This window comes from Schistocerca piceifrons, chromosome 2, assembly GCF_021461385.2.
Source record: "Schistocerca piceifrons isolate TAMUIC-IGC-003096 chromosome 2, iqSchPice1.1, whole genome shotgun sequence".
NCBI lineage: Eukaryota > Metazoa > Arthropoda > Insecta > Orthoptera > Acrididae > Schistocerca > Schistocerca piceifrons.
This window is the reverse complement of record NC_060139.1, coordinates 563,746,395-563,768,957: the sequence shown is the minus strand read 5'-3', so window position 1 is coordinate 563,768,957 and position 22,563 is coordinate 563,746,395. Positions and strand designations below refer to the sequence as shown.

At 44.0% G+C, this 22,563-nt stretch overlaps 1 protein-coding gene and 1 pseudogene across 1 annotated transcript in view; both read right to left on the bottom strand.

Moving 5' to 3' along the window:
* The window catches only part of LOC124777471 (phospholipid-transporting ATPase IF-like), a 442,189-nt gene that overhangs the window by 398,775 nt on the left and 20,851 nt on the right, over window positions 1–22,563 (bottom strand). The window lies entirely within an intron of this gene.
* On the bottom strand, window positions 21,805–21,922 carry LOC124778530 (annotated as a pseudogene).

Below are 22,563 nucleotides of genomic sequence, written 5' to 3'. Positions count from 1 at the left end.
AGCCATTTGAACCATTTTTGTATTAAAACTTCATGCATGATGCGGCATTTTTTGACGCATCTCAGTATTTATGACGTCATGTTTCTTGAACTATGTGTCGTACAATGATGTATTTGTGTAGGTACAATCATCGGCGTACGTAGTTACTGTCTGCGAAACGTGTTGCTAGCAGAGTTAGTAGCAAATAACAAATAAATTGAAACATCATGCACAATGCGGTAGTTTCTCACGCATCTCTTGTGTTAGTATCGTTTTATCTGCTGAATTATGTTTCGTGTCGTGATATAATTTTGCAGGCGCATTTAGCCGCATATTTGGATGCCGTCTGAGAAATTTATTGCTAATAGAGTCAGTAGCACAGAAGTAATAAAATTAAACGTCGCGCATGATGCGGCAGTTTCCCACTCATCTCATTGTTTATTACGTCATATCTCGTGAACTATGATAGGTATGTGCTTCTTACCCCCAAAGGGATTGTTACCTGACAGTAACGAATATGTGTACCAAATTTGGTTGATATCGTTCCAGTGGTTTAGGAGCAGATGTGAAACATAAATAGACACGTACATGTATATAAAACTGAACTCCGTCCGTACTGGCCTTGGAAGGCCCAACGGAACCGACCGGCCGCCATATCATCCTCAGCCTACAGGCGTCACTGGATGCGGATATAGAGGGCACGTGGTCAGCACAAGGCTTTCCCAGCCGTATGTCAGTTTACGAGAACGGAACCGCTACTTCTCGATCAAGTAGCTTCTCAGTTTGTCTCACAAGGGCTGAGTGCACCCTGCTTGCCAACAGCGCTCGGCAGACTGGATGGCCACCCATCCCGACAGCGCTTAGCTTCGGTGATCTGACGGGAACCGGTGTTGACACTGCGGCAAGGCCATTGGCCATACATACATGCATAAATGTATGGATTAATCATAATTTTTGTCTGTACAGGGTGTTATTCTTCTCTGAAATCGTCAAATGGTACTCTCCAAATTTCTTAACTGGCAAATGTATTCCCCGTTGTAGGACATTTCAAAGGAGTTAAAAGGATTAAACGTACATAAAGACCAACATAACAATCCCGTGCCACAAAGCAAAAATCTTTACGTGCAGGTTAGAGGTACAGGAGTTATGATGAGCTGCAGCTAAGCAGTGGTAGCGGGAGCTGGGATCGAGTGAAACGTTCCAATGGAACGAGAAAATGCCGTGCGACTGGTTTCGCTGAAAACGGCGTCGTAAAGCCATGGCGAGCAGTCGCCTCGCCTCGCCTCGGCGCAGCCTTGGCGGTTTTTAAGCGTGTTTACGCTGCCACGCCAAAAGCGACAAACGGCCCCCGTGTCATCGCAGACCGCCTCCACCAGAACAAACGCTGCTTGTTGTCCCACACGCGCCCTGCTCGCGCTTCCGAAGGTCGTACTGTGGTGTACGGGAAGGTGTCGTGGGTGAGTGACGCTAGGCGGACACAACGTGACTAGGACAAAATTTCTAGATGATGTGATGAATGGCAGCTGGCTCTAAATGTAGAGAAACGTAAGTTAATGCAGGTAAGTAGCCGGCCGCTGTGGCCGAAAGGTTCTAAGCGCTTCAGTCTGGAACCGTGCGACTGCTATGGTCACAGGTTCGAATCCTGCCTCGGGCATGGATGTGTGTGATGTCCTTAGGTTAGTTAGGTTTAAGTAGTTCTAAGTCTAGCGGACTGATGACCTCAGATGTTAAGACCCAAAGTGCTTGGAGCCATTTGATTTTGAGCAGGTGAGTAGGATAAACAGTTCCATAATGTTAGAGTACAGCGTTAGTAGTGTACTGCTGGACACAGTCAAGTCGATTCAATATCCAGGCGTAACGTTGCAAAGCAATATGAAATGTAATGAGCATGTAAATACTGTAGGAGAGAAGGCGAATGGTTGACTTCGGTTTAGTGGGAGAATTTTAGGGAAGTGTGGTTCATCTGTAAAGGAGACCGCATATAGGACACAAGTGCGACCCATTGTTGAGCGCTATTTGAGTGTTTGGGATCCGCACCAGGTCGTATTAAAGGGAGACGTCGAACACTTCAGAGGCAGGCTGTTAGATATGTTAGCGGTAGCGTCGAACAACATGCAAGTATTACGGAGATGCTTCGGGAACTCGAATGGGAAGGACAAGTTCTTTTCGACCACTACTGAGAAAATTTAGAGAACCAGAATTTGAGACTAACTGCAGAACGATTCCACTGCAGCCAACGCGCATTTCGCGTGAGGCTCATGAAGAGAAGATTAGAGAGATTAGGGCTCGTACGGAGACACAAGGATAGTCGTTTCTTCCTTACTCTTTCTGCGAGTGGAATAGGAAAGGAAATGGCCAGTAGTGGTACAGGGTACCCTCCGGCACGCACCATACGGTGGCTTGCAGAGTGCATATGTAGATGTAGACGAGTCAACCTCTCTCTGCTAACTGGCGCATTGCTCTCGTACGACAGTCGTCTAAAAGGAAGAAAGCTCCACTCATTTGATGACTATCTTCTTAGGAATTAGTTCAGGCCCGAAGATTGAGACCGAATCTCGTTGGTGTCCGTGGGGTATACAGACATACGAAGTAAGATCCCTATCTTCCCTTGCTGTTGTGGAACTACTGAGACCACGAACTTCGTGTCCAGCATTCCATTAAGTTGTTCAGACATATTTTCTGAGTATATTGGTTAAGGTTCAAAATGGTTCAAATGGCTCAAAGCACTATGGGACTTAACATCTGAGGTCATCAGTTCCCTAGACTTAGAAGTACTTAAACCTAACTAACCTAAGGACATCACACACATCCATGCCCGAGGCAGTATTCGAACCTGCGACGGTAGCACAGCCGCGTAGTTCCGGACTGAAGTGCCTAGAGCCGCTCGACCACAGCGGGCGGCACTGGTTAAGGGATGCGTGATCTCTGGTGTCGCATTACGGAGTAATAACGCAATTATGATTTATTCGGCTTGTTGCCGCAGTTATCTTTGTTTCTTTGAAAATACCTTCGGAACAGCGAAAACACCTGCAATATGCCATCACCAAAACATCCAGTATAACACAGATTAATGGAGCAACCTCTACACGAAACACATACACTTTTATCACAATGAGTGTAATCTGCTCTGTTAACGTATAGTGCAGAACCTAACAAATACAGAACTTGTTTTCTCACGGGTACTGTTAAGAAAATCAACCACCATGATGACGACAGTGTACAGCAGCTCTTAACGCACTAATAACATTGCCACAAAAAACAGCCGCGAGGCAGCACCGAGCAGAACTGATTGCGGCTTTGAGAGCAAAGAGTAAATTGGGAATTTCTGTAGTCAAGTACCGTGAGAGAGTGGAATAATTTTGTTTTGCTAACAACACACACAGCGCTTAGCGCGCGACATTTCCACTTTTGTGGAAATATTTTCAGTTCAATACACATCCAAGGACAGAGGGGGTAAGAAGTCAAACGAAATTCATTTGCCCTGCAACTTCGCACAGATGACCACGTGTTCTCTGTATAAAAACACTGAAAATATCCCTGAATACCCTCCGAAATTTTGTCGGCGAGGTTATGGTTAACTCTGTATGTGAGTCTGTGGAATATGGACGACTGTAAGTAGAAGCCGTGACTTGTAGTTCACCGTGGTGTTTGTGACGTTATGCTTGTGAAAAAAGAAAAGAAAGCGGCGGCTGATAGTCTACTTGAAGATCCCTAGTATTGCGATTTCTGTTAACGAGCCACGCGGTGAAATATCACCATCTACAATGACACGTTATCTCATTTATGAGACATTGGGATGAGGTCCCTGATCAGTATGTACTACCTCTACTCTCTGTCATCCAAAACGTCAACCGAACATCTTGTGGTCTAAGGCCCTCTTCCTAGCGTGCTTTATCGGTTGCTATTGATAAAATGGTTAGTAATTGATGGATATTTCCTAACGTACCATTCGTGATTTTGATAGCAACCACCGCCACAAAGAAGAGAATATCTGACATGGAAATCACTCTATCCACAAGATGATATCTGTAAGATGAAACCATTAAAAAACCGTATTGTAAGATGAAACCATTAAAAACCGTAGAGTGTCAAATTCTATTGAGTATGTACATACAAGAACTGAAAAAATCACAGAACCAACAAGGAGTTGTGCAACGTAAACAAAAGTTGGAAGGTGTATTTCTACAACTGAAAGATGATGTCTATGCAGATTTCGCACCAGTCGCATAAGAGTGGCGCTAGCAACGGCTCTGTGAGGATGAAGACCAGGTTTGCTTTAAATACACGCTATAACGGTTACCTTTAGATTGGAAGTGGTGAGTTGATCTTGGTCAAGAATGTCTTTAAGGCAACAAAGACGCAATTACCAACACCTCATAGAGTTTGAACGAGGTCGTGTAACAGGGCTAGGAGAAGCTGGATACTTCTGCGATGGTGCAGAAAGACTTGCAGGAAAGTAGCGATTATACATGACTGGTGCCAGCGGTGGACACGAGAATGTACGGTAGAGTGAAGACCGGACTGCGGACGGCCACGTGGCGCTAACGAGAGGGAAGACCATCCTGCCCGGCGTCTAGCTCTGGCGCATCTTACTGGATTGTTGTTGTTGTTGTTGTTGTTGTGGTCTTCAGTCCTGAGACTGGTTTGATGCAGCTCTCCATGCTACTCTATACTGTGCAAGCTTCTTCATCTCCCAGTACCTACTGCAACCTACATCCTTCTGAATCTGCTTAGTGTATTCATCTCTTGGTCTCCCTCTACGATTTTTACCCTCCACGTTGCCCTCCAATACTAAACTGGTGATCCCTTGATGCCTCAGAACATGTCCTACCAACCGATCCCTTCTTCTGGTCAAGTTGTGCCACAAACTTCTCTTCTCCCCAATCCTATTCAATACTTCCTCATTAGTTATGTGATCTACCCATCTAATATTCAGCATTCTTCTGTAGCACCACATTTCGAAAGCTTCTATTCTCTTCTTGTCCACCCTACTTATCGTCCATGTTTCACTTCCATACATGGCTACACTCCATACAAACACTTTCAGAAACGACTTCCTGACACTTAAACCTATACTCGATGTTAACATATTTCTCTTCTTCAGAAATGCTTTCCTTGCCATTGCCAGTCTACATTTTATATCCTCTCTACTTCGACCATCATCAGTTATTTTGCTCCCCAAATAGCAAAACTCCGTTACTACTTTAAGTGTCTCATTTCCTAATCTAATTCCCTCAGCATCACGCGACTTAATTCGACTACATTCCATTATCTTTGTTTTGCTTTTGTTGATGTTCATTTTATATCCTCCTTTCAAGACACTATCCATTCCGTTCAACTGCTCTTCCAAGTCCTTTGCTGTCTCTGACAGAATTACAATGTCATCGTCGCACCTCAAAGTTTTTATTTTTTCTCCATGGATTTTAATACCTACTCCGAATTTTTCTTTTGTTTCCTTCACTGCTTGCTCGATATAGAGATTATATAACATCGCTTCCCTTTGATGTCCCTCGACTCTTATAACTGCCATCTGGTTTCTGTACAAATTGTAAATAGCTTTTCGCTTCCTGTTTTTTACCCCTGCCACTTTCAGAATTTGAAAGAGAGTATTCCAGTCAACATTGTCAAAAGCTTTCTCTAAGTCTACAAATGCTAGGAACGTAGGTTTGCCTTTCCTTAATCTAGCTTCTAAGATAAGTCGAAGGGTCACTATTGCCTCACGTGTTCCAACATTTCTACGGAATCCAAACTGATCTTCCGCAAGGTCGGCTTCGACCAGTTTTTCCATTAATCTGTAACGAATTTGCGTTAGTATTATGCAGCTGTGACTTATTAAAGTGATATTTCGGTAATTTTCACATCTGTCAACACCTGCTTTCTTTGGGATTGGAATTATTACATTCTTCTTGAAGTCTGAGGGTATTTCGCCTGTCTCATACATCTTGCTCACGAGATGGTAGGGTAGTGTCAGGACTGGCTCTCCCAAGGCTGTCAATAGTTCTAATGGAATGTTGTCTACTCCTGGAGCTTTGTTTCGACTCAGGTCTTTCAGTACTCTGTCAAACTCTTCACGCAGTATCGTATCTCCCATTTCATCTTCATCTACATACATCCTCTTCCACTTCCATAATATTGTCCTAAAGTACATCGCCCTTGTATAGACACTCTATATACTCCTTCCAGCCGGCCGGTGTAGCCGTGCGGTTCTAGGCGCTTCAGTTTGGAACCGCGTGACCGCTACGGTCGCAGGTTCGAATCCTGCCTCGGGCATGGATGTGTGTGATGTCCTTGGGTTAGTTAGGTTTAAGTAGTTCTAAGTTCTAGGGGACTGATGACCTCAGAAGTTAAGTCCCATAGTGCTCAGAGCCATTTGAACCATTTTACTCCTTCCACCTTTCTGCTTTCCCTTCTTTGCTTAGAACTGGATTTCCATCTGAGCTCTTGATATTCATACAAGTGGTTCTCTTTTCTCCAAAGGTCTCTTTAATTTTCCTGTAGGCAGTATCTACCTTACCCTTAGTGAGATAAGACTCTACATCCTTACATTTGTCCTCTAGCCATCCCTGCTTAGCCATTTTGCACTTCCTGTCGATCTCATTTTTGAGACGTTTGTATTCCTTTTTGCCTGCTTCATTTGCTGCATTTTTATATTTTCTCCTTTCATCAATTAAATTCAATATTTCTTCTGTTACCCAAGGATTTCTACTAGCCCTCGTCGTTTTACCTACTTGATCCTCTGCTGCCTTCACCACTTCATCCCTCAAAGTTACCCATTCTTCTTCTACTGTATTTCTTTCCCCCATTCTTGTCAATTGTTCCCTTACGCTCTCCCTGAAAGTCTGTACAACTTCTGGTTTAGTCAGTTTATCCAGGTCCCATCTCCTTAAATTCCCACCTTTTTGCAGTTTCTTCAGTTTTAATCCACAGTTCATAGCCAATAGATTGTGGTCAGAGTCCACATCTGCCCAGGCAGCTTTCTCTTGCGTTTTTTACCCCCAATCCATATTCACCTAGTACGTTTCCTTCTCTCCCTTTTCCTACTAACGAATTCCAGTCACCCATGACTATTAAATTTTCGTCTCCCTTCACTATCTGAATAATTTCTTTTATTTCATCATACATTTCTTCAATTTCTTCGTCATCTGCAGAGCTAGTAGGCATATACACTTGTACTACTGTGGTAGGCGTGGGCTTCGTATCTATGTTGGCCACAATAATGCGTTCACTATGCTGTTTATAGTAGCTTACCCGCATTCCTATTTTGCTATTCATTATTAAACCTACTCCTGCATTACCCCCATTTGATTTTGTGTTTATAATCCTGTAGTCACCTGACCAGAAGTCTTATTCCTCCCGCCACCGAACTTCACTAATTCCCACTATATCTAACTTTAACCTATCCATTTCCCTTTTTAAATTTTCTAACCTACCTGCCCGATTAAGGGATCTGACATTCCACGCTCCGATCCGTAGAACGCCAGTTTTCTTTTTCCTGATAACGACGTCCTCTTGAGTAGTCCCCGCTCGGAGATCCGAATGGGGGACTATTTTACCTCTGGAATATTTTACCCAAGAGGACGCCATCATCATGTAACCATACGGTAAAGCTGCATGCCCTCGGGAAAAATTACGGCCGTAGTTTCCCCTTGCTTTCAGCCGTTCGCAGTACCAGCACAGCAAGGCCGTTTTGATTAGTGTTACAAGGCCAGATCAGTCAATCATCTAGACTGTTGCCCCTGCAACTACTGAAAAGGCTGCTGCCCCTCTTCAGGAACCACCCGTTTGTATGGCCTCTCAACAGATACCCCTCCGTTGTGGTTGCACCTACGATACGGCCATCTGTATCGCTGAGGCACGCAAGCCTCCCCACCAACGGCAAGGTCCATGGTTCATGGGGTAGGACCTTACTGGATATGCAGCAGCAATTCGAACAGCAGTTGGCACCACAGTGACACAACGAAGTGTTGCCAATCGAATACTTCCGCAGCTCTGAGCCAGGTGCCCTATAGCCTGCATTCCACTGATCCAAAGCACCGCCATTTCCGACTTCAGTGGTATCAAACGAGTGTGCATTGGAGGGCACAGCGGAGGTCTCTTGTGTTTTCTGATGAAAGCCTGATCTGTCTCGGTGCCAGCGATAGCCGTGTGTTAGAAAGAAGCCATTTGAGGGCCTGCAACCAACCTGTCTGCGTGCTAGACACAGTGGGCCTACACCTGGATTTACAGTCTGCAGTGCGAATTCGTATGAGAGCACAATGTCTGCAAAACTACTGGTCAACCTGGTGATTCGACCTTTCGCGGTACCTTTCATGAGCAGCATTCCAGGGGGTGTTTTTCAACAGGATAACGCTCGACCACATACCGCTGTTGTAACTCGGAATGCTCTACAGAGAGTTGACATGTTGCCTTGGCCTGCTCGATCACCAGATCAGTCTCTTTTCGAACACATATGGGACATCATCGGACGACAGCCTCTGCGTCATTCACAACCGGTATTAACCGTCCCTATACTGACCGACCAAGTGCAACAGGCAGTGAACTCCATCCCACAAACGAACATCAGGCGCCTGTACAACACAATGCATGCACTTTTGCTTGCTTGCATTCAGCATTGTGGCGGTTACATTGGTTATTAATGTACCAGCATTTCACATTTGCAATGGCTTATTTCGTGCTTGCCTTAACCTGTGATCTTGGAGTGTTAATCACTTAAATGTGTTATCTAGACAAATGTATTCTCAGCATTCCATTACTCTACATTAATTATTTTTTGGTGTCGCGATTTGTTTCAGCCAGTGTATAAGATGTTACTGGCCAGTTCCAAGTTTCTGCAACTACAAGCTGGCCGCTGTGGCCGAGCGGTTCTAGGCTCTTCAGTCCTTAACCCGCGCTGCTGCTACGGTCGCAGGTTCGAATCCTACCTCGGACATGGATGTGTGTGACGTCCTTAGGTTAGTTAGGTTATAGTTCCAAGTCTAGGGGACCTAAAGAAAAGATTATATCGAATACAATTTTTCGTAGCGGAAAAGGGGGGAAGTCATTATAAAAAGGAGAATGTCAGTAAATCTCGCTAATTAAAAAATGTAACAAATGAATGTGCAAAAATTTATTAGTTACGAAAAACCATAAGAGTCATAACATAGAAAATTATAGACTAGAATTAGTTCTTTATTAACAGAACAAAACTTTGTAGGCTCATACAGTTTCTTTGTAAACTATGTTCATTCATTGTTTCTTCATTTCCGCTCTGTGTCTGATCCTTAGCACTTGCTCTTATTGGTTTTGCAAGAACAGTGTCATCTTGATGACGCAGTTTCTCGTTACGCATTTGTCATTTTTACAGTTTTGGCAGCTGGGAAAAAAACTGTCTAGCCTCTTCTCCGCAAAAGTCATTAGTAATAGGTTGTGAACCTACAACAAAAACACCTTCTTGTAGTTTTTTAAAAAGTAAATGCAGGTGTAGTTGTTTCAGAAATTTAAAATAAAAACTGTTTTAAGTAAATAATTCAATAAAAATGATGATAACAATAAGGATGAAACAAAACACACTCGCCCTTATATGCATAGTCAGGTAGATAGAACTCTCCTTGAGACAGATTTTTCTGTCGGAACCGTAAGTGGCTTGTTGATAACATGGCGATTCCAGTGGCCAAGGAATGTATTTGTATAACCCAAGAATTGGTGATGCTCTTTTGCAGCCACTAACTCTCTTGCTGGACTAGGAGGAAATATAACTGATCGCGGTGTGCAGACCAATATCTTACAAAATCCCTGTCTATTTCGACAACATGAAAACGTGAGGGTTTCGATCTTGCACTCTCTGTTTCCTCTATCCAGTCTTTGAGCATTTCAACCCAATTTTTGTTTGTTTGATATCGGCCATGTTACGATCACATTCGAGATACAAGTGGCCACGGATTGGAAAAGTCATTTTCACGTGCTCAAGTCTCTTGACGTAATGAACGATGTAATGCAGTAATAGTCCAATTCTTGTTCTGCCCCCAGCAAGAGTCTGAAAATACATCTAATTTTCTAACACAGGGATCAAGAATTGTCGTCACAAATAAAACAAAAAGAAAGAGACCTCGTTAGACCCTTTGTAGGCTACTGTTTCATCATACACGAAGAAGTATGATTCATCGGTTGACAATATATGAATATTAAACATGCACAATGTTAACTGTCTCTTGTAGTACACGTCGTTAGTTGTGATGTTAGGGGTAGGTAAGTTCTTCTGGAAACCCATAGTAATACTTTCACATTCTTTTGATGCCCTGCTGTTTGCTTTAGAACTTCTTTTACGAATATAAAATATGTCAGATTTTAATAAGGGAAGTTTTTTCACCGTTGACAGTTGATTGATTTCTTTTTCTGCGTTCGCCCTTTCTGAGCTATTTTCTGGGTACAATTTCAAAGTATGTTCAACAACTCGAATTTCGGCAGCATGCGTATCACAGTAACTACAAGTGTCCATTCAAGGGGACCCGAAACCGACTTTAAATTCTGTATTGAAAACAAGTCTATATTTTTCATACGACACAGACTGAGTAGGGTATGATTTCTTAAATGACACACATCTTACTGATTTTTTATATCTGGTGGGAGATACACTTTCTTAGAGGTTTTCAAGCTGTAATGGCTTCGGTCATCTTTAAATGAATTAATGTCTTGGCGAACTGCATCAAATGCCTCCGATGTCACACGATGTTTCCGATTAGAATGTTGGCCTCGACCGTACTTAGGACTCACACCTTTCTTCAGATAACGCTGTATTACTTTTAATTTTTTAGATATTCCATGAAAAGATGTAAAGGCTTAAGAACAAACATCTACTTCAGTGACAGAATTCTCCCTCTTCACTCATAGCGATATGGATAACTGTTGTCACGAAATTTAGCTTCATTTTCTGGTTGCCTAGGTCTCCTTTGCGATATACTAGTTACATTAATTAGGCCTGCCAAGTAAGCATTCTGCTCATTTACAGTCATTTTGTTATAATTAGGTATAATATACCCACGTTCTGCGTCAGTGTTACTCTGAAAACATTTCAATCTGGAACACTTACAATCCAGCCCTAATTCAATGGGTGGATGATAAAAGATTTTTCTCACGTCGGAAAGTCGACCTGTTCTCTTCCTTTTCTTCGTTGAATGTGACAGTTGGCTTTCCTCACCTTCATTTTCCATATTCACTTCCACAGTTCAGTTAAAACGTAAAACAAACTAAACAATTGACTCAACACACAAAGCACTAACTTAACCTCTCCAACAGCACGTGCTCAACACCTGATAATCATAGACAATGGAACGTAAACAATAACTGCGAATAGTGCTGCCAACTGACTAAGTCGCTTTTGCTTAGTTTCACACTGACTTACCTACTTTTTCCCTTGGACGCTATATTTTGAAACGGCTGTAACTTTGAGATTATCCCCCTCCTTTCCATGACATAAAAACTGATAAAAGCAGCTTGTTGAAAGCTTTCTGAAACTGTAATAACCTAAAATTTCATTTTTTTACGTAACCCCTTTTTCCCGTGGACCCTTCAATTGTAATATGGGAAGTACAACAATGTTTACTGAATGGTTTACCTTTTTGCTGTGTTTGGCATTGCAATTGCACACCTTTGAAAATATCCATAGGCCGGTAATGTCATATATACAGGGCGGTCAGAAACACTGGAAAGCTTCTATGGTTTGTTGCAGGGTAGGTTGCGCTGAGAAATAATTGTTAAGAGAAAAATTTGATACGTTCCGCCGTTTTTTAATTAATTAGCACTGAAGTTAGCCGTTCCGCTCGTAAATTGGAGCTGCCGCCAGATTCACTTAGTTGTTCTCAATACTTAGGAGATAACACACGAGACTGCTCAGCCTTTGCTCGCTTTCGATCCTTGATACCGTTCCGTATGCAGCTTTTGTATCGCTCTGCTGTTCGGTTGTAGGAAACCAAACGAAAGGAAGAATATGTTTGGCGAGACCGTCTCTGGCAGTCCGCTCGTAGTTGTGGGTGCAACGGCCTGATTGGCTGACGTCAATGCTAATTAACTCGGAAACGGAGCAACGTATCGAATCTTTTTTTTAACAATTATTTCTCAGCAAAATCTAATCTGCATCTACGTTACAAGGAGTGTACATGGTGCAATTAAGATCGTCTTGCATATCAGAATTTGACAGACTTCAGTGTCTTTTTTTATTTTTTAAAAAATTGTTTCATCATTTAGAAATTACATCGAGCTGCAGACCAACACGTGAAGAAATTTAGGCACTGTTGATTTTAGCAAGATTGCGCGTCACACTAATGAGACATGTTAATGTTTGGAGAGACATTTTTGATGTATCACTGCAATGCCATATATATGGAATCAGTCACAGTGTTCTACCATCACGTTCATTGTTGTCGATAGATGTAGTATGCATTATCACAAAAATCAAAAGTTGGTTCCATGGCTTTCCATTGATACTACGCTAGTCCTTACGATTTCTTCAAGAGAACAATGCGTGATTGCCCACAACATCACTGTGTTCAGAGAAGAGAACAAGGATTTAGTCAGTCATGTACCGGCACAGGCCGAAGGCAGAATTGCTTTAGGGTTTCACTTCCGCAAATGTAGAAAAACAACCTGGCAGAGCCTGTAAATACCGCTACAGTCGTAACGTTATTTCATTTAGAACACGACCCGTTTCGGGCTCTTATACGCCCATCTTCAGGTATTGTGACCCCGAACGCCGCTGGGGACTTGTACACGATTCGGTGTTTTACCAGCGAGACTGTGTTCTGCGCTCGTTAATAATACATCGAGTCCTGTACTAGTCCACCGCGGCGCACGGTGTTACTAATAACACCTGAAGATGGGCCTATAAGAGCCCGAAACCGGTCGAGTTCTTAATGAAAGAACCTTACGACTGTAGCGGTATTTTTAGTCTCTGGTATAATGCTTAGTTGCGTATGTTCTTCCGACAGGTTTGTTTGTAAAAATTGTGGCGTTTTAGATTTGTGGCAGATCATAACACAGTGATCTCAATATGTTGGTTGTGAAATGTGCGAATCTGGGGAACAGAGAATCTTCCGTCATCGTGTAGCACATTTGAGATACACCAACATTTAAAGTGTCCTGTGCAGTCTCATGGTTCAGTTTACGGTCCCTTTTTCTTCTGCAAAAAGACCGTTAAAGAAACGTGTATCTGGACAAGCTGAAAAATTGGTTCATGCCACAACTGGAGACTGAAAGCGTGGACTTCATCTACCAACGGGTTGGTCCTCCACCCCACTTCCACGACGATATTCGTGAATTCTTAAACAGGAAATTGAGAAATCGATGGATAGGTTGTGGTACGGTTGATGATCAGCAATTCACGTCATGGCATCCACGCGCTCCCGACCTAACTCCTTGCGACTTTTGTGTGTTGTTTTGTGAAAGATTACGCCTCACCTACCTAGAAACCCACCGGAACTGCGAGATCACATCAAGAGCGCTTTTGAACAAATTGATAGGGGCATGCTGCACCGAACGTGGGAAGAAGTTGATTACCGGCTTGATATATACAGAATCAGTAGGGGGAGCATACGGAGCACTTTTAATACGTGAAAAAAACTTTTAGTTTTTATATGTGTATACAAAGCCCCGTGGCAATAAGTCAAATAATATAGCTACAACAAATCTGTGAAATCGCTTCAATCGTTTGTAGTAACCTTGCATAAGAAAGCTCCATTGGGAAGCTAAATCAGAGGGATCTTTTTACTATCAGACCTCTGAGGTAGAGCTGTAAGATACGGAACGTAAATCTTCAAGCCATCTAAAACCGCTGAATTGCCCTACGGTTAACAAAAAGTAGGAATTTATTGAAAATAATGAGAAGGTTCAGAAAGAACAGCAAATGTGTAAGAGAAAATGGAATGGAGATGGCTTGTGCATGAAACCAGTCGCACTGACGGAGGATGGACTAAGGAATTTTCTTTAAATTTCCGTAAATTTATCTTAGACCTTTCGATTGTTTAACCAAGGTTCATCTGTTTTTCATTTCGAAGTCCACCGACAAAATTTCGGTGGCTGCTCAGGGATATTTTCTGAATATTTTGGTATAGGAGACTCATGGTCTACAGTCGCTCTTTACAGAGTAGTTGAATTTGATATGATTTCTTACTTCCACTTACATTTGTGGTTGTACTGCACCGAAAATATCTGCACAGCAGTGCAAATCTTGGTTGGATAGTTGGTTAGAGACGTTAAAATACTAAACTGCGAGTCATCAATAAACAATACAAATGTCGCTGGTGTGCGGTGTGTGTCCCGTTTGGGAGTAAACTGTTTCCAATCGGTCACGGTGCCTGCTGTTAACATCTGACCACTTTACTCTTCGCCCTCAGGCTTGCATTCAGTACTGCTCAGTTCTGTCTCCGGATTGTTTTCAAGGCGGCGTTAGTATAACGCTTACACTTGTACACACTAGTATGGACAGGTTGACTGATGAGAGACTTGGCCGATGCGCTCCTCTTGCATGGGTTCACTGAACGCAGTGGATCAGTGGCACTACGACTTTATGCCGAGTTGTTCCCGTAGCGATGGCAACCACATCACAGCACTTTTGCTACTGTTTCGTCTGAGGATTGTTTGGGCACTCTGTGTTTTGTCTTATAGGTTTTGGTGAGTGAACATTACAGGGTACTTCACTGTCATGAGGCCTTTTCATACAGACGAACGTAAATGGGGTACCAAATCGAAAACATCGTAATGACGTTATTATTCTGAAACAAGCCCCTCAATACCACGGGTCATTTATAGCAACATAGTCAGGAACGCATAGGCAACCAGTAGTTGCATACGTAAAGCCCACTACCGTGCGGTAGCCGCGTGGTCTCAGGCGTATTGTCACGGTTCGCGCGGCTCCCCCCGTCGGAGATTCGAGTCCTCCCTCGGGCATGGGTGTGTGTGTTGTCCTTAGCGTAACTTAGGTTAAGTTAGTTTAATTAATGTAGAAGTCTAGGGACCGATGACCTCAGCATTTTGGACCCATAGTCCTTACCACAAATTTCCAATTTTCCCACTACCGTGGTCAAGGCGGGACTCGAAGCTACTACCTCGATTTCACTGGGCACCGACCATACTTCTAGACAATGGATGCCAAGCTAGTTGTTGGGTCGAGTCTTCGTGACAAAAAGCAACCAACAACCCAACACCTAGACCCATTGGAATTTGCTAAAATGACATAACGAACTTTGTTTTGAAAGCTGAAGATCTTCGTAACAGGGGCGAGGGATATTATTCAGCAATGTGCGAAATGATGGCTTGTATCGCAGGTCCACTGGAGGCTACGTCTGCACCCTGGAAGCCACGGTGCGTTTGGCAGAGGTTATGTGGTGAACCAGATCCATTTCCCAAACTTTATGTTCCATTCGCGTGAAGAAAGGTTGCTGGCATCCCTACCTCTTTGTATAAATATTACACACAGATTACTCTTTAAGCCTGTCCCGAACGGCCAACTGCTGTCTACAAGGCAGTACGAGGAGCTATCTATGACCGTCGGAATTGTGAGCAGCGTGTTACCACTTTCTCCCCCAGTTATTTCCAGTAGCTGATTCCTGATGGTGCCGCTGCTTCATTATTCAAGTGGCTCCTCATCTGGTCTCACGAGGCTGAGTGGACCCCGTGCCAGACCTTCCTACATCAGAAAAACCGAGAAGCTACCGGGAATAGACCACGGGTGCTCTCGCACCGAAGGTAGCGACGCTAATCATTCGGATACGTTGTGCGAAATGTTACGAATTTTCCCTCTTGATCATTACGAGCAATGTACGCTGCAGCAAGTGGTACACTGACGTGGCAAACATCATGGCATAGCGACATCCACACATACTGAAGGCGGCAGTATTGCGTGTACAAAGTACGTATAAGAGGGCAGTGCATTGGCGGAGCTGTCAAACCCGAAAAAGGTTTCTGACGACTACGGTCGTACGACGGTAGTTAACAGCGGAAAACGTTAGAGAATTCAATATTCCGAGATCTCCAGTGACATGAGTGTGCCCAGAATACCAAATTTCAGGCATTACCTCACACCGCGAACAACGCAGTGGGCGACGGCCTTCACTAAACGACCGAGAGCAGCAGCGTTTGCGTGGAGTCGTCAGTGCTAACAGACAAGCGACACCACGTGTAATAACTGCAGAAATCAACGTGCGACGTACGGGGAACGTATCCGTTGTGACAGTGCAGCGTAATTTGGCGTTAATGAGCTATGGCAGCAGATGACCGACATGAGTGCCTTTGCTAACAGCATGACATCGGCTGCTGCTCCTCTCCTAGGCTCGTGACCATATCAGTTCGACCCTAGGCGACTGTAAAACGTGGCCTCGGGTTTCAACTGGTAAGAGCTGCTGGTAGGGTTCGAGTGTAGCGCAGACCCGACGAAGATATGGACCCAGGATGTCAACAAGGCACTGTCCAAGCTCGTGGTGATTCTATAATGGTGTGGGTTGTGTTTACATGGAATGAACTGATCATGGACTGGAAATTATTATATTCAGCTACTTGGAGACCATTTTCAGCCATTCACGGCCTCATGTTCCCAAACAACGATGGAATTTTTATGGATGATATTGCGCCGTGTCACTGGACAATAATAGTTTGCGACTGGTTTGAAGAAAATTCTGAACAATTCGAGCGAATGATTTGACCACCCATATCGCCCAACATGAATTACATCGAACATGTATGAGACACAGTCGAGAGGTCAGCTGGTGCACAAAGTCCTGCACCGGCAACACTTCCGCAATTATGAACGGCTATAGAGGCAGCAGAGCTCAGTATTTCTACAGGGGACTTCCAACGGTTTGTTGAATCCATGGCATGTCTAGCTGCTGCACTACGTCGGGCAGAAAGAGGTCCGACACGGTATTAGGAGGTATCCCATGCTTATGTCACCTCAGTGTTTATTTCTTGACTCGCATTTGGAAGCCAGGTGTTGAACCTGTAAGAGTAAAGCTATATGCGATGATTAGCGCCTTTCTTGTAGTGCCTTCCGTTTGAGTTTGTAGAGGATGTCTGTGACGCTTTCACGCTGACTAAACAAGCCCGCGACAAGGCGCCCTGGCTTTTACCGAGTCTCCCCTGTCTCCTTTGACGAAACCGCAGCGCATTGATGATTGCACTGCTCCACACTCAGTCAATCCAGCCGAATAGAAGCATGGTGCTACAACAACCGCTTAGTGCAACTAACGATTCCGCGTCACTTCCTTGCTGACATTCTCGCAGGCAACAACAACTTACCTGCATTCTTTATAGAACTAAGTATGTATGGCGTAGGTATGAATCATACACACAAACCTTCCTCATGAAACGGTCTTCTGCTTTTTCTTGTGTCTTTGCCCCGCACCAGCGCAGGGTCGGTGTGGCTATTAACGGATTTGGCACGTACTAGTCAAAATAGAATCAAATTCCTGACATTAACCTCCAGGTACTGACAGTAAAATACGGCGGGGGATTTCAATTCATCCAAATGGTAAAAAATTTTTGCAAATTATATACTCAAATCTTCTTCTTCAGTCTGTCTATCTGTTAGTGATCATGGCGATGTATATCGTAACTAGGTAGGTGCGTGAGAAACAGCGTGCTGTAATTGAGTTTCGAATCCGAGAAGTTGGTCCACACTTGAAAAATCCTCTTCTTCAGCGTGACAACGCCAGATGAGGCAAAAATTCGACGCCTTGGATTCACTGTCATCCGTCACCCTCCATACAATCCCGACTTGGCTCCATCCGATTTTACGATTTTCATCTGTTTTCGAAACTTGAAGAACGTCTTCGAGGACTTCGCTTTCATAGTGATGAAGCGGTGCATGCAGAGGTGAGATCGTGGCACCGGCAACAATCATTCTACAGTGACGGTATCAGCAAACTGACTTCTCGTTGAGAGAAATTTGATCGTCGCCATGGTAACTTTGTTGATGAATAAATATGCAGACATAAAGAATAAAGATGTAGAATGTTAATAACGTTTGTTTTATTGAAATAGATTTAAGAATTTTCACAGCATGCCCTCGTAGATCCTGATGATTAGTGCTCACAAACAACAGAACAGTGATTCAAGGCAAAACTGGTACTAATTGTTTATACTCTGTTACTTTTGGAAAAATATTAGCAGAGTGACTTTCTTAAAGCACCTTTATAAGACTGAACACTCTCTGGAACATGAGCAAATCGACATCTGAAAATCTTTAATCTAGCACCATAGTCACACCAGTAAATGTTTTTCATGACAAAGAGGCCATGTTCAGAAAGCTAGGTTAAAAGAAGAGGAGGCACTCAATGAATTTCATTTTTGAATACAGTTATGGATTACTATATATTTTAATACTCGTAAGAATTATCTTTTTTGAACGCAAGGAAAAGCTGTTTTCCATGAGAAATGACTACTCACAAGGTTAATCAATGAAGAAAAATTAATAAAACATTTTAAAGAATTTGCTCTCGAAATTTGGAAATACACGGGAAGGAAAAAAGGCACCACTTGCAGAAAAACAAATGATTACAATCCCAGAAAAATGGGTTGATTTATATAAGAGAAAGAGCTATAGAAACTGAGCATGTCATAAACACGTTGGTCCACTTCCGGCTTCTATGGAAGCAGTTGTTCGACTTGGGATGGATTGACAGAGTTACTGGATGTCCTCCTGAGGGATATCGTCCCACATTCTGTCCAACTGAAGCTTTGTAACGTTAAAAACCCGAGTTAGTTAGAGGGTCCAATGCTCCAGATGCTTTCAGTTTGGGGGAGAACCGAAGAGATAGTTCGCCAAGCACGAAGACAAGCAGGAGAAACTCTCGCCGTGTCTGGGCAGCCATTATGTTGCTTAAATGCAAGCCGAGGATGGCTTGCTGTGAAGGGAAACAAAACGGGGCATAGAATATCGTCGACGTACCTCTGTGCTGTGAGGATGCCGTGGATGACAAGAAAAGGTGTCCTACTAAGGAAACAAATGGCACACCAGACCATCATTCTTGGTTAACGGGACGTGTGACGGACAACATTCAGGCTGGTATCCCACCGCTGTCTGGGCCTTTCTCCAGATACATATTCGGCTTGGAATCGCATTGACTAGAGCAGAATTGTCTTTAGTGACGAGTCCTCCTTCAAATTGAGCCACGATGACCACCGAAGACGTGTAGGTGAAAGTATCTCGTCTTACGGACCGACGACCAGAGGTGATGGCCTGGAGTGCTATTTGTTTTCATAGCAGGACATATTTGTCATCTGCGGCACCCTTACAGCGCAGCGGTTCGTCGACGGTATTCTATGCCTCGTTTTTCTGCCCTCCAAGCAGCTCAGTATTTTGACAATATAACGCGCCAATTGACCAGGAGGACATCCAAAAACGGCAATTGACGGGCATAGTCCGGTGGAGCTTGTCCATGGCTGGCAGCTACGGACCCTGCTCCATGTGCTGATGGCGTCACCCTCCCACCCCGCTCGTGACCCTTTTAGCGTTACGTCTCAATTGCATAAAAATTTTCAGTTCACTTGCCGCGTGAAATTCGGATAAAATGTCAAGCTTTTGATGATACCAACCATCGTTTTCGTCAGGGACTAAAACTCACTATCTTGGACTGGCAAGGTTCCGTCTTTTATACCCACAGAAAGGCATCCAACTGGCTGGATTACGTCATGATGGCGCGTACGGAGGTGGTGCGCTCTATGTCTACAGATTTTTCTCGCGCTCTTTACCTGGCAATGCTTGTAGCGCTATCCATTGCACCAGGCGGTGAACTGCGAGAAGTATTCTGTGTTTTCTCCTTGTCAAGTACACGCTTCCATGCATTGCTAAGCGCATAGCCGGGGACTCTGTTGAAGTTGTTTTCAGACAGTCTGAGTTCACGAAAGTCAGTTTTAGTACCTGACGAAGATGATGGTGTCATCGAAAGCTTACAGTTTTATCCGAATTTGACGCAGCAAGTGAAATGAGAAATTTTTATGCAGGGAATCCGCCGAACTCAATTAATGCCAAGCCGAATAACTGCTTACATAAGGGCCAGCGGTGGACCAACGTATTATTGACTTTCTCTTGAATAAATGTCCGCCCCGATAGCTGAGTGATCAGCGTGACGGATTGCCGGCCGACGGGCCCGGGTTCGATTACCGGCTGGGTCGGAGATTTTCTCCGCTCAGGGACTGGGTGTTGTGTTGTCTTCATCATCATATCATCCCCATCGGACGCGCGGGTCGCCTAATTTGGTGTAGAATGTAATAAGACCTGCACCAAGGCGGCCGGACTTGCCCCGCAAGGGGCCTCCCGGACAATGACGCCAAACGCTCATTTCCATTTCTTGAATTAATCATCCAATTTTTCTGAAATTGTTATCATTTGTTTGTCTGTACATCTACATCACATCTACCGATTTCTACCGCATTCGGGTAACTCCTTGCTGGTGCGTCTTTTTTTGTCTTAGAGCAAATAACATTTGCAAATGTCTACGGTGTGTGCATGTTGAATGCCGCGACCGTACTGCAAATGTAGACTCGCGTCGATGTGTGCCGCTATTGGAAACAATGTGTTGAGGACGAGGGCGATACTTGGCGGCAAAACATCACTGCTGGATGAAACATGGGTGTACTGCTATGACGCAGAGATGAAGCCGAGCAGCCCAGAATGGGTGCAACGTGGTCAACACCCACCACAAAAGGCACGAGCGCTGAAGTCAGCCAACAAGGCCATGGTAATCACTTTTTCTGATTGGTACACTCACACAGTTCCAATTCACACTACAGTCACTGCAGATTACTATAAGAACGTTCTGAAGGAGCCAGCATAAGTGGCCGAGCGGTTCTAGGCGCTACAGTCTGGAACCGCGCGACCGCTACGGTCGCAGGTTCGAATCCTGCCTCGGGCATGGATGTATGTGATGTCCTTAGGTTATTTAGGTTTAAGTAGTTCTAAGTTCTAGGGGACTGATGACCTCAGCAGTTAAGTCCCATAGTGCTCAGAGCCATTTCAACCGTTCTGAAGGAATTCGTAAAGAAACACATCGCCAGAAAACGAAGGAACCTCATTGGCCAACGGAAGCTCACCACGCCACATGTTAGTAATGTTGTTATCGAGTTTCTGGCATAGAAACGCATCGCTTCTGAACACCGCCCGCCTTATAGTCCGGACATGGCTCTGTGTGACTTTTTCCTTAATCCGACGGCCAAAAATGATCTCAAGTGATGTCGGTTCGACGTCAAGACCAAGGCTGGAAAGCTTTAGAGGCGACCCTGAATGGTTTCCTGCACGTCTTCCAAGAATGGCAAACGGGGTGCGACAAATGCTCTGCATCGAAGAGGGAGTGCGAAGTATGTTGACCGGGACAAAAGTCTGTATGAGCGATGTTTTACATTAAATTGTTGTATGAGCATTAGTGCCAGACATTACTGAACACCCCTCGTATAAGCGCTAATCATAATCAAAATCCAGCCGACTTCTTTCTCACTCACGAAACCAGTATCATAAGGTCGTCGTGGAAACGTCACTCTCCTCATTAACGGTTGTCAAAGCACCGTGGTACTCCTCTACATCCAATTCTTCTCTTATATATATATATATATATATATATATATATATATATATATATATATATATATATATATATATATAACTAAACTCTGCCCGAACAGGCTATGAAGGCCCAACGGTACCGACCGGCCGCCGTGTCGTCCACAGCCCACATTCATCACTGGATGGAGGGGCATGTGATCAGCACACCGCTCGCCCGGTCGTATGTCAGTTTACGAGACCGGAGCCGCCACTCCTCAATCAAGTAGCTTCTCAACTTGCCTCACAAGGGCTGAGTGCATCCCACTTGCCAACAGCGCTCGGCAGACCGAATGGTCACCCATCCAAGTGCTAGCCCAGCCCGACATTGCTTAACTTCGGTGATCTGACGGGAACCGGTGTTACCACTGCGGCAAGGCCGTTGGCTCTTCTCTTATATAATAGACTAAAATCACGGCACAAAAATATCTTCGACACGAGCTCCTCTCGAACCGTAGCTTGTTACAGCCTGAAGATTTTTCATGATTCCCATTTTCGACAGCGTGCTTTGCACGTCTACATCATTGCGAAAAACTGTCCTTTCATTTTTCCTACTTCCATGTTCCAAACTTGTGTAATTTCCGCTTTGGCGCCACTAGGAATTTTTTGTAATAGACTCGCACCAGGCTGGTTGCTTCTGGTGCCAACAGAAATATACAATCAGACAAAGAACTGATTAAAATATAATTCCTGATTGTTTTCTTAATTATAAGTGAGAATTAATAACAGTTAAGATTTGAAGCAGAGTAAATTTCTGGTTACAAATACACAAAAGAGTAATGTTGGGCAGCGCTGGCGTATTTGGCACAGCTTTCAGATTACCATCCGCACATTTCATTTTCATTAGTTATGGCAAAAATGGTTCAAATGTCTCTGAGCACTATGGGACTTAACATCTGTGGTCATCAGTCCCCTATAACTTAGAACTACTTAAACCTAACTAACCTAAGGACATCACACACATCCATGCCCGAGGCAGGATTCGAACCTGCGACCGTAGCAGTCGCGCGGCTCCGGACTGAGCGCCT